Below are 16,057 nucleotides of genomic sequence, written 5' to 3'. Positions count from 1 at the left end.
ACCTTGACGTTCAGGGGAGAGAACGCAAGGCAAGCATCGCGCCAGATGCTGTGAGTTTATCCTGAGAGCCCAGCCGCACGCTGACAGGGGTGAGTGTTTATATAAAACCCATTCAAACTCTAGCTCTTGATTTTTTCCAGGCGATAAGGAGGGCTGGTTTTATTTAGGGAGACACCAAGGTGATGTGGAAGAGATGTGGGTGGGAAGGGAGAGCTTAGCCAATGGAAATAAAGTCCTCCCCCCTACACACGCCACTAGAGACAAGATTAAAAGCGAGAGCGAGGGAGAAAATGCTTAAAACAAGTCGCTGAGCAGCTCGGAGCCTGTTAACCAGCGCATAATGCCCCATGTTAACCATCCTGGGGGATGTCAGGGCGGCCACGCTGATGCACTGCGGTCGGGCGCAGCGGCACAGCCTTCAGAGCCGCCGCCGCTCGGTTCCTTTTCCCATGATGTTTTGGACTCCGAATGCCGTTTCTCGCCGCCGGCCTCCGTCCCTCCTCTCCTCCTCCTCCAGGCCCCCTTTTGTGGGCAGAATTCCAAATGCCAGCGGCCGCTGCTAGCACCGGAGAGAAGAGGCAGCGCGCGGCGCGGAGAGGCGAGGACCGGTATCTGCAGACTGGGGACGGAAGCGGGGAGCTCAGACCGGGATCCATTCTCTCCCCGCCTCCTGGGAAAAAAGGGACAATCCCCAGGTCACAAAGCCTGCCTGCTTCCTCCGCCCCAGCTCCCTGTCCCTGCTAGGCTGCCTTGGGGGGAAGGGCAGGGCGGGGGAGAAGGGCTGGTGGGGGCTGGGGACTTTCTCCAAGTTTTCTTTTTAGCCTTTTTTGAAGGGAGCTAGTGGGGGCTTCTTCGAGGGTTGACATGACACTCCGCCCCCCAGGTGGCAGGAAGACAGTGCTAAACTCCTAGGAGCCAGGTGTGAGGTTGGAGGCGGCATTCCTTTGCATCATTGTCAGGGATCCCAGGTTAGACCCAGCCTGGGATCTCCAGAGGGGAGAATGCTAAAAATGCAGAAGGAAGGGGGCGATCCAAACCCACAGTGCCTCTGATGCAGACAGCGAGGGGGCATTCTAGGAGAGCAGCCAGGAGCCCCTCCTGAGACAGAAAAGCCAAGTTGCCCCTGGAGCCTCAGAGAAGGGGCAACAAGTAGTCCCCTCCCCCACCCCCACATAGCTGTCGGGAGAGTCTGTATTTGAAAGAGAAAGACAACTGGGACTCCAGGTGGGACTGGCTGCATACCATTCCATTTGGGCAGTGCGTGTGTGTGTGTGTGTGTGTGTGTGTGTGTGTGTGTGTGTGTGTGTATTCTGATCCTGGATTTGTCAGATGGAAGTACAGCCGGAACTATAGGTGGGAGCAAAGAATTAGCCTTTCCGCTGCCTAACTCTTTTTTCCTGAAACTCCACTGGCAGTCAGCTCCTGCTAGCAGGTGAGTGTGGCTCGCCCTATTGGCCCATGCCAGAGCTCAAATGGCTAGAACCTACTGAATCAATGGTGCTAAATTCCCATCAGAAGGAAGGGAACAGAAAGTCTGAGTGGCCATCCCAAGTCACACTGCCAAGCTGGGGCAGAGCCACATGGAGTCACCTTGATGAGACAAGCTCTCATCTTCAGGGCTTTCCAGGCTTAAATCATACTCCTTGGACAATGTTGGAAAAGAAGGCAGCTGAGGGCACGTCCCTCTAGGTTTAGCTCTACTCTGAAATATGTTTTCATTCCATCTGGACACCTGCTAAACTAGGTCCACTGACAAAAACATCCAGGTGCACTCTGAAGCAACCTGTAGCATTAAATCAGTGGTTTATTGATCCTGGGAGCTCAGAGAACAGAAGCATCACAAGCAAGCACAATGGCAAAGATTGATAAACTTCACATATTCGTTAACCAAGACGTCCTGGACTCCTAGCATAGGACACAGGTTTTTAAAGCAGGAGGACCAAAATTAACAAAGGTCTACCATGTGTCAGGATCTGTGTGAGGGTGTCATATCATCTTACTTATCCCTCTTAACTATCTTGACAGGTACATGTTCTTGTTATTATCCCTATTGTACAGGTGAGGAAGCTGGGGCTCACAAAAGTAAAGTGCTGTGTCCAAGTTACAGTTAGTGGTGTCAGAGGTGGGACTTGAACTCAGGCATATTTGTCTCCAAAATGCAAGTTGTTAAAGCAGATCCGGAACACTTCTTCCCAAATTTAGGAAGGGAGCAGTCCTTTCTATGCTTTGTCCCTGATCACACACACACACACACACACACACACACACACACACTCTCACATACACACACACATCAGTTCCTCACTTGTATTAAACATCTCTATGCCTTTTTTTCTACCACACCACATCTCTGTTGTCCTTTTTTTTTTTCCCCAGCTCCAGGCCCTCTCCTACAGGAAGACTTCCTGGATTAATCTGCTAATCTTCAGCTCATCCACCTGTTTAATAGGTATGTTGGCCTCTAACTCTGTACCAGGCACTGTATGGTTTGGGGGAAACAAAATTAAATGAGATACATGTCCTGCCTTTGATAACTCAAGGATCAGCGGGGGAGGAGGCAGAGAGATAGGTACACACACAAGTCCCTGCTCCACGGTGTGGCTAGCGAGAGAAGCAACATGGCTCATGGGTTCCTGGGATTAGCACTGCCCAGCTGGAAATCATGTTGCTCCATATCTGTTCATGTTCCTTCCACCTCCAGCCCTCTCCCAGGCTGTGTTCCGCCCTCCTCCCCACCAGCCCAGATCTGTTTTCCCCATGAAGCCTCTTCTTTTCACAGGATCGTATTTTCTCTCAGTTCATGTCCCAGACATGTTTTCTCATGTGTGCAGAGATGGGTCTCGGAGTTGCTCTAATTGCTCCTTTCTCGTTTAGACTCTTTGACTGCTTACCTCTACCCTTCCCCATTTGTTTGTTTTGAGGATTACAAACATAACATGGTGCTCTGTGACCTTGGGGGAAGTGACTAAACTTCTCTGAACTTCAGTTTCCCCACCTCCAAAATGATGGAGCTTAGAATGCCTGCCTCAGAGAACTTTTGTGCAAATGAAATGAGATATAGATTATAAAGTGTCTGGTACAATTTAGACACTTAGCAATTGACACTTTCTCTTGATGACTACGAAGAGAACATTCGTTTTTGATGTTGGCACTCTCTTACAGGTGATTGGAGAACCATTTATAGCTCTAGAAGACATCATTTGCCCAAAGCAGTGTTTACCTGTTAGTGTCACCATCCCTTCCTGTAGGCCAGTGTCAAACACACTCCTCACACTACTCTGCTTCCTGTCCATGGCCTTAAGGTCTTCTCAAGGTCTTCTGAAGCAGCTCTTGACTAAAGCTTTCCAAGAGGGTGAGGCGATTTAGGGTGGGAAGGGGGGACTAGAAGAGAATAGCTCTAATGGTGCATTTCACAGCCGGGCACTTGGCTCTGTGCTTGACATTTGGCGGACGTTATCAGTAACTCTGAGAGGAGGGTATTGCCAAGCCCATTTTACAGATGAGAAAGCTGAGTACAGAGAAAAAAGCTAACTTGCCCAGGGTCCCTCAGCTGAAAAGTGGCAGAGGGCTTAAATGTCAAACCCAAGTGTGTCTGAGTCTGAAGGGTGTGGTCCACAAACTCAATAGAAATGCTTCAACGAGACCTCAATAGCACAGACCATGATGGCAACAGTCTTGAACAGGAACTGAATTATAGAATATTCTTTAAGAAATACTGCTATAACATTTTCTATCATATGTAGCAATTCAATTTGATGGCTAATAAAACGTTTCCACATATCTTCTTAAAAACACTCTTTAATTGATAATACTCACTCGCAGTTAGCAGTATGGTTTACGTAAAGGCATCAGATATTCTATCATTCTTAAAAATGCTTTTGTGTTATTCAGTTGGTTAAGCATTCCCCTCTTCAATCAGGTTTACAATACCTATTTGCTTGGCACTAGCGGTAACAGAGATTGGTTTTAGAGTGGGTCAGTTTGGCCCAGATTTGTAAGCATTGACCTAATTGTGTATAATTATGGTCTTTTTGGTGAAGTGTATGACAAGACATTAAAGAACTTTTCAGACAAACTCATTTGCAAATCAGGCAGTTTAACCCCCTATTAGACCACGTGCCCATATTTCTGCTGTGGCAAATTTATTCACTTATGAATAAATAAATGAAGTCAGGAATTAATTTACTTTCTATGACCCTGAAATTGCTACTCTGAGACGCAAGGAGTCGGACCCTCTTCTAACCCCGGGGAACTAAGGCCAGTCCTGAGCCTGGTTTCTGGGGAGGGTCAGAAGCTCAGGGTGCAGCCTCCTGCCTCTGCAAAGAGTAACAGGCAGGAGGGTTAAGGAAACTGAGATCTACAACCAGCTCAGCTCGAATGCTAATTTGCTACTTAACATGTGCTAGGTACATGCCATGGCCACCACCTGCTAATTAAAGGGGAAAAAACATTCTTTTCTAATAAACAGATGACATTATAAGTTGAAACTCGGTGATCTCAAAATACAACTTTTCCCTCTGGTTTGTCATTCCCATAAAGAAGGGTTAAAGATCAACTATTGTAAAACCAAAGCATCTCTTTGCTGTTGGTTGGTTTATAAATAAACACCTCATACAACACCTATTCCTATTTAGTCACCTGGTGAACACTTAGCAAGTAATTTGTCATGACAGGTATACCAGGGAAGGGTGTGAAGCAAAGCCAGACATTTAATGGGTAGTTTACTGAGATTTTGTCTATAGCTGGTTTTCTTTTTTCTTTCCAGGCAAAACCTACAGAACTAGTCCACACTGAGTGGACCTCTGGGGCTCCCAGCTGCCGATTGACCTGAACCCCAGAGTGAACTTGTGTTGCTTTGTGGCTTCAGGAAACCTTGTAACATCTCTGTGCTGTTTTTTCATTTGTGCTCAATCATTCCTGAGGCCTCCTCCTCCTGCTGCAATTTGACAAGCCTTGACCAAATCATTAATTCCCAGTTAATGGGATAAAAATGAGTTTGAATCTGGGATTCTGGTCATTAACCCCATGTCACCATCTGCTCCAGCAGTTTGATGGCAGGGCTAGGTGAATTCTAATCACCCAACACTTGTTAAACTGCTGATTCCTGCTTCCCCACCTCTGCTGACTCAGCATCTCTGGGGCGGGGCCTGCAAAGGCTCTCTTCCTTGACGGGGTTATTGAGGGCAGCTCTAGGAACCCACCCAGGACCAGACCTGATGAGGAGTTCCTCCTATGCATCAGGTATGCTGGGTCGGTTTGCGGAGTTTCATAACTTGCATTTTCCTCTGCCTGGAGAGTTCCTTGCAGCTGGCTTCTTCTGTGTCACGGCCCCACAGAGATCTTGGCTGGTCTCCCTATCTCCACCCTCCACCATGCTCACTATTCCATTACAAGTTTCCTTTTCTACCCAGTACTAATCATTTTCTGCAATTCATCTCATTTCCTTGTGAACTATCTGTTGGTCCTACCAGAATGTAAGTCTCCACCTGGGGGCAGAGACCCTGCCTGGCTTGTTAGAAGCCATATCCCCAGGATTGAAGCATATGAGAGATGCTCAGAAATACAAGAATTAATGAACAAATGAACACATGAGTGAATTCATTCAGCTCTGATGCTGAGGCTCCCTCTCTGAGATGAAAGAATGGGGAAACTTCTTCTAATCCTGGGGAACCTGGGGCCTGCCCTGAGCCTGATTCCTGAGGCAGGTGAGAGGCACTTCCTACCTCTCAACCCTGTCTATTGTTACCCCCAGCACCCAGGGAAGACCTCACTGGAGCCTGAGTCAGTGCAGGGGGCCAAGAGGAATCTGTGCACCCAGAGAATCTTGGCTGAGTTACCTGATTTTAAAAATCCTGACTTAAGGTGCTATTGACCAAGTACTCCTTAGCTCCATCGTCTACAAAACCACAGGTGCAGGTGAAAGTTGAGTTTAGGTATGAACTGAATACTGTTTAGCTACCCTATTTAAAAAATTGTTTTCATTTGTGTGTTTGTTTGTTGAGACAGGGTCTCACACTGTCACTCAGGCTGGTGTGCAGTGACATGGTCATAGCTCACTGTGGTCTTGAACTTCTGGACTCAAGCTCTCCTCCTGCCTCAGCCTCCTGAGTAGCTGAGACTACAAGGTGCCACCACATCCAGCTAATTTTTAAAACCTTTTTTGTAGAAATGGGGGCTCTCCCTATGTTGCCCAGGTTTGTCTCGAGCTCCTGGCCTCAAGGGATCCTCCTGCCTCAGCCTCCCAAAGCAGTGGCCACAGGCATGGGCACTGCACCCAGCCAAAAGAAATATTCTGTCTTCGCTTCCAACTTGAAATGGACTGCTTACCTTGGCACTTCCCATGCCGGCTTCTCTCCACTTTCCAATCTAACAGGATAATGATGTCATACAGAGATAACTTACAGTAGGTATTTAGTAAATGCTGGTGTGCAATATGGAATAAAATTCACAAGAGGAATTCCAAACTGTTCCTTATCCTCAAATCATTTTTTAATAGCCAAAAAATTAGTCTGAAATTTGAGTCCTCGCCCTTCAGTGTAAAATCAGTAGCTTTTAATTTTCCCTTATTTTGTTTGCTTTAAAGAGGCACACCTACCTATAATCCCTTAGTCATGTAAGGGCTGACCCCTCCCACTGGTCTAAAGCGGGGCTTCTGGACCATGCCTGACCACAGCCATCTGATCCTGAGGAGCCTTTAACCCAGTACTTCTGTTTAAAGAAACAGAAGTCCTCTCCTAAGTAAACAAAGCAGGCCTGACTCAAATCTCTCCGATGGGTAAAGGAAAGTACCCAGGAGCAGGAGGCTTGGATTTCTGATTTTATTTCATGTCATTTCCCTTCCTCAAAGGTGTGAAACTCCACCCCACGCCACTCCTTTCCTATTCATCCTCTACTGGATGTTTTTTTCTCTAAATAATTTTTATTTTCTATTTTTGTCTGTATGTGTTCTCGTCTTTTAGTCTACTTCTGTCCCTCTTTCCCCTGCGAAGGAAAAATAGAAGAAAGAAGCCATCTCTGTTTGCTTTCTCTCTGTCACTCAATCTTTGGAGCCAACTGCTTCACAAATAAAGAGAAGTGCACAGAGAGTCCCTGAAGCCCACCATCAACAGACAGGCTTTCAACAAAACTGTATCAGCACCGCCTTGGCCATAGCTACACTCTACAGAAAATGGGAGAGAGGAACAGCGCTAGAGAAGTTTGTCCTTGCCTGGTTCCCGGGTGGAACTTCCTCTCCCCCTTGTGTTCTACGCGTGTGGTTACAGCTGCCTCTGATCTTTGGTGACCAGCGGTTGGCAGTGGTGGTATTTCAGCATACCTTGATCATCGTGCTTATTACACAGCCTCCTTTACCATCAACCCCACCTACCTTCTTCTAGCCATGCCCCCCACCTCCTCCCGTCTCTATCCATCTCTTCGCTCTTTTAAAAAATACATAAGTGTGTACAGATCACAGTGACTTCATTTGTGTGCCCATTCACATTTGATGACTTCCATAACCCCCATACAAGTAGTTGTGTATTCGTTTTAATTCACTTTATTTATTTCCTAGCTCTTTCATAAAATAAAATGAAATATAAGTAATGAAATGGGAATAAAAAAGAGAAAAATAGAATTGAGGGGGTAAAGGAGAAATGCATCTATGTTTGTGATCACGTTCATCTTTCTCCATGCATCAATATGCATACTATTATGAATTCATTGCACGTATTTTAACATGTAGGCACTACATGGGGATGTGGTGTCTACATACCACCTCTACAGTGGTAGGCACTGCAAAGGGACATACAAAAGGTAAAAAGCATAGTCTCTCATAGGACTTTTCATCTCATGGATGTGGCACTCATAATGTCTTTTATCTGTGTCCCACTTGATGTGAAACTCTTTAGTAGGCATGATCCTATTTGATTTCCATAAGCAGAAGAGGGGTCACTGTTTCCATGTTATGAGAGAGGAAACTGAGGTTCAGAGAGTGAAAGGACCCTGATGAGATAATGGAACTGGGGCTCAAATCCTGGTTTCCCGACTCAACATTTCACATTCTTTCTACTCTGTCATTATTCATTAGTCAAGTTTCTCCACAGACAACTCACTGAGCCACAACATATGAAGCAGCATGGTAATGCCACTAGACTGGTCATGATCAGAAGATGTGGCCCCGGGGAAGAGAAAGCAAGAGAGCTGGAGATAGCAGAGAAAGCACCAAGGAAGGGCTTGGCCGTGCAGCTCTAGCAGGGAGGTCCTTCCTTTCAGCCCCCAAGTGTCCCTCTGTGTCTCATCTAAAAAGCAAAAAAAGAGGAGAACTAGAGCTTATGGTTGAAGGCGTGAGAATGAGGTGTCTTTTCCCTCTATCTCTGTAATATACAAGTATAAATACTATATATACATATGTATATGTGTTCCTTTTTTCTGTGTCTGATTATGCATGCAATTTAGCAAGGATTTATTGCCTAATTTTGGTCTGGGCACTTTGCTAACGCAATGGGGGAGGATACCAAGAAATTAGGGACTCAGCCTCATTGTCCCCAGAGACTCCTGGGGGTGGGCAAGGCAGGGTGTCTGTGCATACTGCTGGGGGAGCTCTGGATTCGGGGACATCAGGAGACATGACATTGAAATGTCCTACTCAGTTCTCTGTACAGATTGGATTTCCATGGAAGAAAGAAAATCAACATGTATTGGGAGTCAACATCTCATTCAGTCCTGTGAGTTTATTCTGCCTGTTTTTCAGACAAGGAGACTAAGGCTTCAAGACGGTAAGTAAATTGCCCACAGTGTCACTGCTGGTGTGGGAATGAGCTTCAGGGTCATTGAGTCATGCTGCTGCCCAGGTACCTTGTAAGGCCGTCAAGTGTTGTGGGTAAGGGTTTTGGTGCTGATGTTCAGGTGATTGTGAGTTTAAAGCCTGGGCCCACCCACACCAGCAGTGTTATTTGAAGCATGCTATTGAACGTGCCTAAACTTCCGTTTGCTCATCGGTAACATGGGAACAGTAACAGTGCCTACCTCATAAGACTGATGGGAGGATGTGATCAGCTAAAGTGTGTAAAGTACCAATAAGTATCTAATAAAGTTCAGTAACTATGTCACTATTAATACCACTGTTATAATCACTATTTTTGTCTAAAGGAGACCCAGGTGACATGAAGCTATTATGCCCTGTGGACTTGAGATCTTGAATTAGGGTTTGATTGTGAGACTACCAGACAAGCAGTGGGATTTAAATATTCATGGACCAGGGTCCATCTAGGTCTCATGGGACAAGGAAGGGACCCTCACAGTTGATTACCCTGAGATGGGAGAGGAAACTCTGCTAGAGGCATTTACACCTTACTAAGCATTTCTGGTGTATCAAGCTCTCTGCTAGCTTGTGAGGATGTAATGTTCATTAAGACATGTTCCCATAGGCTCTGGTCCAGCTTCTACCAGTTTTTAGGGGGACCACTGGTTTCTCCTAAGACAAACATAGGAGCCAGATGACTTCTGTAGTGCCTTGTAGACCTAGTCCAGTCCTTGGTGGTTCTATGAACACTCACCCTGGCTCTGTCCCATAGAAGTACCAGGAGTCTTCCCAGGGGAGAGATTAAGAAACTCTTGCTCCTTCATCCTCTGTGATGGTTTGGAGCCTGAACAGCCTCCAGCCTAGGCCAAGTGTTCTTGGAGGATGCGCTTCTTTATCCCAGTCCCTCATCAGTGCCTCCTATAAGAGACCCACCTGCTTTACTGAGCAATTGACTCCTACATCCATATATCTCTACCACTCCTCAAACCAAACTGCCAGCCACCTCTAAGGCAGCTATTGATTTCACTGACCATAATGGAGTGTGTTCTGTGTGTAGTCACAGCACTAAACATCAGAAGGGATTCAAAGAGGAATCAGGCTAATGCCTTTCATCCAAGGAGCTGGCAGATGGATGAGCCAGACTGGCATGCACACAGTCAGCACAAGGGAATAGGCTGTGATGGAGCTGGGTGTGCAGCGGACTGAGAGTGGAATTAGCATCCAGTTTCCAATCCTAGTGCTGTAGCTGGCATTAAGGCATTCTATTACGCTCTCCAGACACAATCAACTTTATTCTACAAGGTAGACACTTGTTATATGCCAATAACTATGCCAAGAATGTATATGCATTATATTAGTTAATGAGAGTTTCTCAACTTTAACACTGTTGACACTTTGGGCTGGATAATTCTTTGTTGTGGGGAGCTGTCCTGTGCATTGTAGGAGTTTAACAGAACCCTTGGCCTCTATCCACCAGACACCAGCAGCGCCACCCCCCTTCCCCAATTGCAACAACCAAAAATGTTTGCAGACATTGTCAAATGTCCCCTGGGGACAAAATCATACTCAGTTGGGAACCACTAAGTGAATCCTAATATAGACCAGTGACATAGGTACAATGATCATTTCCACTTTACAGTAAACTGAGGCATAACAAGGTTAAACCATATGTCCAAGGTCACATAGCTAGGAGGAGCTGGAAGCAGGGCCAATCTGTTTCCACAGCCCTTAAGCTTACTGTCCTCCCTGTTTTGCCTATCTCTGCATGCATGGAGCTAAGGACTCTGTAATACTCAATAAACCCATGCAAAGATGAACCATTTCTAATGGCAAACCCTGCTGTTTATATTGCATTTACTATCTTACCTTCCATAAACCACACAACAACTCTTCAGTGTAGCTCCTGCTCCCATTTTATAAAGGAGCACACTGAGACCTGGATTGACAGAAAGGGATTGCCCCAAGTCACAGAGCAGAGCAGCTACCAGAGGCTGGCTTTGGGCCCACGTCTTGTAATTCTACACTCTCCAGTACTCAGAGAGTTGAGTAAACACCGATTAAACTATAGGAGGCTGGCAGGCAACTTAATAAAAAAATAAATGCAAATCCAGCATGATGGATATATTTAGCAGATAAATTATTATGTGATGGTATAAAAATAGATCAAGGGAGAGCACATGAAATTGCAAGCCTGACTGTGTGAGAGACAGGGAAGGCGCATGGAGAGCGTCGGGTACATTTAATTAACTTTGCTGGGAAAACATTCACAGGCTGCCACCTGAAACCAAAACATTCATGGGCTCCACTTAAAGTCACAATACATGTAGTCCTATTGGGAAGAGTTATAATCCAATAGAGCTTGAAGTCATTGATTAAAACAATGTCAGTGCTCAAATGCTTTGATGGGTAAACCCAATTCTCACCCGTATATAAGATAACCAGGCATGCATTTGTGGTCTGTGTGACCCATAAGCTCACTGACATTAAAATGTCCCACTCAGCTTTCTGTACAGATGGATTTCCATGGAGAGAAGGAAATCAACATGTATTGAGAGTCAACATCTCATTCAGTCCTGTGAGATTATTCTGCCTATTTTAGGCAAAGAGACTAAGGCTTCAAGAGGGCAAGTGAATTGCCCATAGTGCCACTGCTGGTGCAGGAATGAGCTTCCGGAAAGAGTCAAGTTCATTGAGTCATGCCACCACCCAGGTGCCTTGTGAGGCCACTGAGTGTTGTGGGTAAGGGTTTGGGTGCTGCCATCCAGATGACTGAGTTTAAATCCTGGGCCCACCCACACCAGCTATGTTACTTGGAGCATGCTATTGCACTTGCCTAAACTTCAGTTTGCTCATCTGTAAAATGGGAGCGATAACAGTGCCCACCTCATAGGAATGATGGGAGAATGTAATGAGCTAAAGTATGTAAACCATTGATAAATATCTAATAAAAGCTTGCAATGATAAGATGCCATTATTAATTACTATAATACTAATGTCTAAAGGAGCCCCAGGTGGCATGGAGCTATACCCTGTGGACTTGTGATCTCTCTCTGTTCCATGCCAAATGGAAAGCATACAGTCATGAATCAGGGTTTGAGTGTGAGAGCAGACAAAGAGTGAGATTTAAATATTCATTAGTCAGGGTTCATCTAGGTCCCTGGGGACAGGAGAGGATCCTCATGATTAATTTCAGGGGCCTTTTCCCTGAGATGGGGGGGGACACTCTGCTATGGTCATGTACACTTTATTAAGCACTGCTTGAAATCCTCCCTACCACAAAAGTGCTGTGATTTCAAGGTTTCCCTCTTTTATGGGAAAACCATAGCACAAGAATCTACACTGTAAACCCTATGCCTACTTAAGCCCAGAAGGAGCCTGTTACCTCATAGAAGAATCTTATTTTGCCTTCAAAAGAAGCAGTTATCAAGTGCTCGCTGGGCTTCAGCTGTTTTCACATCCATTTTATTTTGAAAGCAACTGCCCTGCAGATCTTGTGACCCTTGACTGATAGGCGAGGCACCCGAGAACGTGGGAACGAATGCATGTGCTCGTGGTTTTCATAGAATTTGGGGCATTGGAAAATGGAAGGTAGGTGCTTCTGGGTCTCAGAAATTTGCACGTCAGAACCCCTCCTAAGGGGCATCATATGTGTCTCTGAGTCTTGTATACAGAGATATCCAAGCAGGAGTGGAAGAATGCTTTTTAAAAAGTAACAAAGTCAGGCCTAGTAGATTGAGTCTGAATGACTCATTATAACATAACATTTTCTCCTGTCTCTCAAAACAGGAGAATTAGCTCACTAACTATTATATAAGCTCTTTGAGGACAGAGAACAAGTCTAATTGAGCATTACATCCTCAAAGACTGGCAGAAATCTCAAAACATCAGAGATGCTCAAAACTATGGAAAGAAAAAAAATGTCCTCAAAGAAAACTTCAGCGCATATTCTTCTTTTTATTCAAGTATCCACTGATTTACCTTCATGGGCCAGGCTCTTGGGTACAATGTGCATGAGGCAGTTCAAGTCCCCACCATCCTGGGACTTGGTCTAACTAGTGCTTCTGCACAAATGAGCTTCCAACAGTTGCGTATTCTCTGATATTGCAGGATTAACCATAGGCCCTTAAAGAAGAAAAGAAAAAAAATGAAAAAGAGTACTTAACAATTGCATTCTTTGTGTTTCTTGACAGAATGGACTAGAAACTACTAGCAATTATGTCGAAGCCATTAGTGCAAAGCCAATTTGCTTCTAGAGTTACAGTTGCACTCCAGGAACTTGAGCTACACTCCAGAGAGATCATTAGTTGCTGCAGACATGTTACTGAGGGCAGAGGTGTCATTTCCAGTCTGGAATGTCCTCAGTCAAGTGTGGGAGCAGAAAATGGGGGTCAAAATAATTAACCTCACGTGATTTTAGCAGGACTTCTTGCAAAATCGCCCATATACACTTAACATTTCTTTCAGTTGAATAATCTCAATGTATCAGTTTTATCAAAATATTTCTCTTTTTCTCTTTTATTTTCCCACCTGGCTGAGCTTTTTTTTAATTTTTTTTATTTTTTTTTCTGGCTTTCAATACAAACACCTTTAACTTACTTTCTTTGATTCCCTTCTCCCTTCCCATTCCCAATAATAGATGATTGTAACTAATGGAACTCACAAGTATTGCTGGTTGATGCCTTTGCTAGGATTTTCAGTACCATAATCCTCTCACCAGATCATAAGTCTCAGGAGAAAACACCTAATTTTTCCCTTTGTAAAACTTTCCTTGACTTCGTTTCAATTAAATCACTTTCACCGACCCCAGGCCTCCATTAACTATATCCATCGAAATCATCTGTTTCACCACTCCGTGCCCGAGGCTGAGGCAGACACCCCGGCAGCATCCCAACTGACCGAGGAGATGACAGAGTGGGGCTGGCAGGGGTTCAGGAATCAACTCTGGGTTCCAATACTGTTTCCACCAGTCACTACTGGAGATGGGTCCTTCAACAGCTCGTCGGGAGAATGAGGATAACAACATTTATCAGCTTGTAAGAAATAAAATGGATAAGTATGTGAAGTTTCTATCAGAGTGTGGATTTTGATGAGCCTTAATTCCATCCTCTTCATTCAACAAACATGTCCTGAAATCCACCTATATGCAAAGTGTTGCACACGACATAAGTTTGCCAGCTGGGTGCATTGGCTTACCTCTGTAATCCAGCACTTCAGGAGGCTGAGGCAGGAGGATCGCCTGAGCCCAGGAGTTTGACCAGCCTGGGCAACATGGTGAGATCCTGTCTCTACAAAAAATTTTAAAACTTAGCCAAGCACGGTGGCATGTGCCTATGGTCTCAGCTCCTCAGGAGGCTGAGGAAGGAGGATTGCTTGAGCCCAGGAGTTTGAGGCTGCAGTGAATTGTGATCACGCTGCTACACTCCAGCCTGGGTGACAGAGCAAGACCCTGTCTCAATAAATAAATAAATAAATAAAATATTTAAATAAAAAAATTTGCAACTGGTATGAGATATTTCAGTAATTGGGGTATAATTACAGTCACATATTTTTGTTGTTATTAAATGAATCACTCAAGCCATTTCTTCTAATCAGCATGAAGTCCAGAATCTCTCTCCTTGCTTCTTGATATTATTTTATCTTCCCTGTATTCTCACCACTTATCCAGGAGCTCCAGGGCTTTGTCAGTCACTCTTGCTTTACAGGGATGCCCAATCTTTTGGCTTCCCCGGTCCACATTGGAATAAGACTTTGTCTTGGGCCACACGTAAAATACACGAACACTAACGATAGTTGATGAGCAAAAAAAAGAAAAAAAGAAAAAACATGTTTATAATGTTTTAAGAAAGTTTACAAATTTGTGTCGGGCCACATTCAAAACTGTCCTGAGCGGCGGGCTGGACAAGCTTGCTTTAAAATATCAATCAGGGCCATCTCCTCCAAGGCCAAGTGCAATTGCCCCCAACTACCACCAGAGGTCACTGTGGAAGAATGATCTCATACAGGTCTAGAGACACTTCCCACCACAGCCAAGGCCATGCTGGTGCTGGCCTAGATCACCGCACAGTGCGGAGCTGCGGTTATATTTCCCTTAGTTCACAAGTACACATGTTCAACTGTTGTTACTCAGGTCTATACACTGTGTCAGGGGAACCAGGTGCTGAGACCCTTCCAGACTCATTTACACATTGAGCTTCAACTAGATCTCCCTGAGCAATCTACCTGGCCCCTTCTCTCCAGTCCATGAACCCTGGTGAGTGCCACCACTCTCTGCCTTGTTTATTCCCCTCATCAAATGTTTCTAGGATCATAGTTACCATCTTGTTCCCTTTTGGCCGTGTGGATCTACAGGATCCATTTGCAGATTGGTCTACACCTTCTCAGGTCCCTACATAATAAAGAGAGACAGCTGCTATTTCTCAAAAAGTGTCTCCAACAGTATCCATCCCTCTTCCTGACAACACACACACAAAGTCCTTGTTACAACCTCAGGAAAATGACTGCCTCTCATAAAACAAAATGTGGTTGTCCTTCACAGAGAAGGGCCACCGTTTTTTTTTGTTTTTTTTTTTCTTCCCCTAAATGATTGCTGTTGTATCTGGCCAGATGCTCAGTCTTAGGTACTAGAAACACAAAACAAGCAAACAAAACATTGCCCTGGAGAAGCTTAAAATCCAGAGAAGTCAAACTCCCAGACCACTCCAGGCAGGAAGGAATTGCCCCGTTTGATTAATTCTCATCCCATCAGACATGCCTCCAAGGAGACCAAGAAATCCTAAGTAACAAGGACCATGAGAAGAAGATGGCTGAGGAGGCATACGAACAAAAGGAACCTCGAACAAGCAGACCTCTATCATTGCCCTATGGGCTCTTTCTACCTGCTGCACAGACAAAATCAATTCACTGAGACCATGGTACTGCAGTAGAGAAAGAGTTTAATTAATGCAGAGCTAGCTAAGCAGAAGAATGGGAGTTATACCTCAAGTCAATCTCCCCAGGAACTTAGAAGCTAGGATTTTCATGGATAATTAGATGGACAGGGGGCTAGGGAATGGATGCTGCTGATTGGTTGGGGATGAACTCATAAGGATTCAGTCCTCATGTGCTGAGTCTGCCTCAGGGTGGGGGCCACAGGACCAGTTGAGTCATGAGTCCCAGATATGGGTGGAGTCATTTGGCTGTCAGAACGCAAAAATCTTGAAAACATTTCAAAGAGCAATCTGAGGCTCCACAATGGTGACATTACCTATAGAAGCAACTGAGGAAGTCACAGATCTGGTG

The 16,057-nt window shown here is 45.0% G+C and overlaps 1 long non-coding RNA gene across 2 annotated transcripts; it reads left to right on the top strand.

The window, feature by feature from the left end:
* The first annotated feature begins 8 nt into the window (after positions 1-8).
* Positions 9-14,263, top strand: LOC109027058 (uncharacterized). 2 transcript variants are annotated; one of them, XR_010133821.1, is made up of 5 exons: positions 9-89; positions 2,377-2,449; positions 4,766-5,241; positions 6,960-7,195; positions 8,082-14,262. It is a non-coding gene; the product is annotated as an uncharacterized lncRNA (long non-coding RNA). The 2 variants fall into 2 exon arrangements; XR_010133820.1 differs by having other exon boundaries at positions 6,960-14,263.
* Positions 14,264-16,057: the final 1,794 nt, after the last annotated feature.

This window comes from Gorilla gorilla, chromosome 4 (assembly GCF_029281585.2).
Source record: "Gorilla gorilla gorilla isolate KB3781 chromosome 4, NHGRI_mGorGor1-v2.1_pri, whole genome shotgun sequence".
Classification (NCBI taxonomy): Eukaryota; Metazoa; Chordata; class Mammalia; order Primates; family Hominidae; genus Gorilla; species Gorilla gorilla.
The sequence above is the reverse complement of the archived record's forward strand: the minus strand, read 5'-3'. Positions and strand labels throughout refer to the sequence as shown.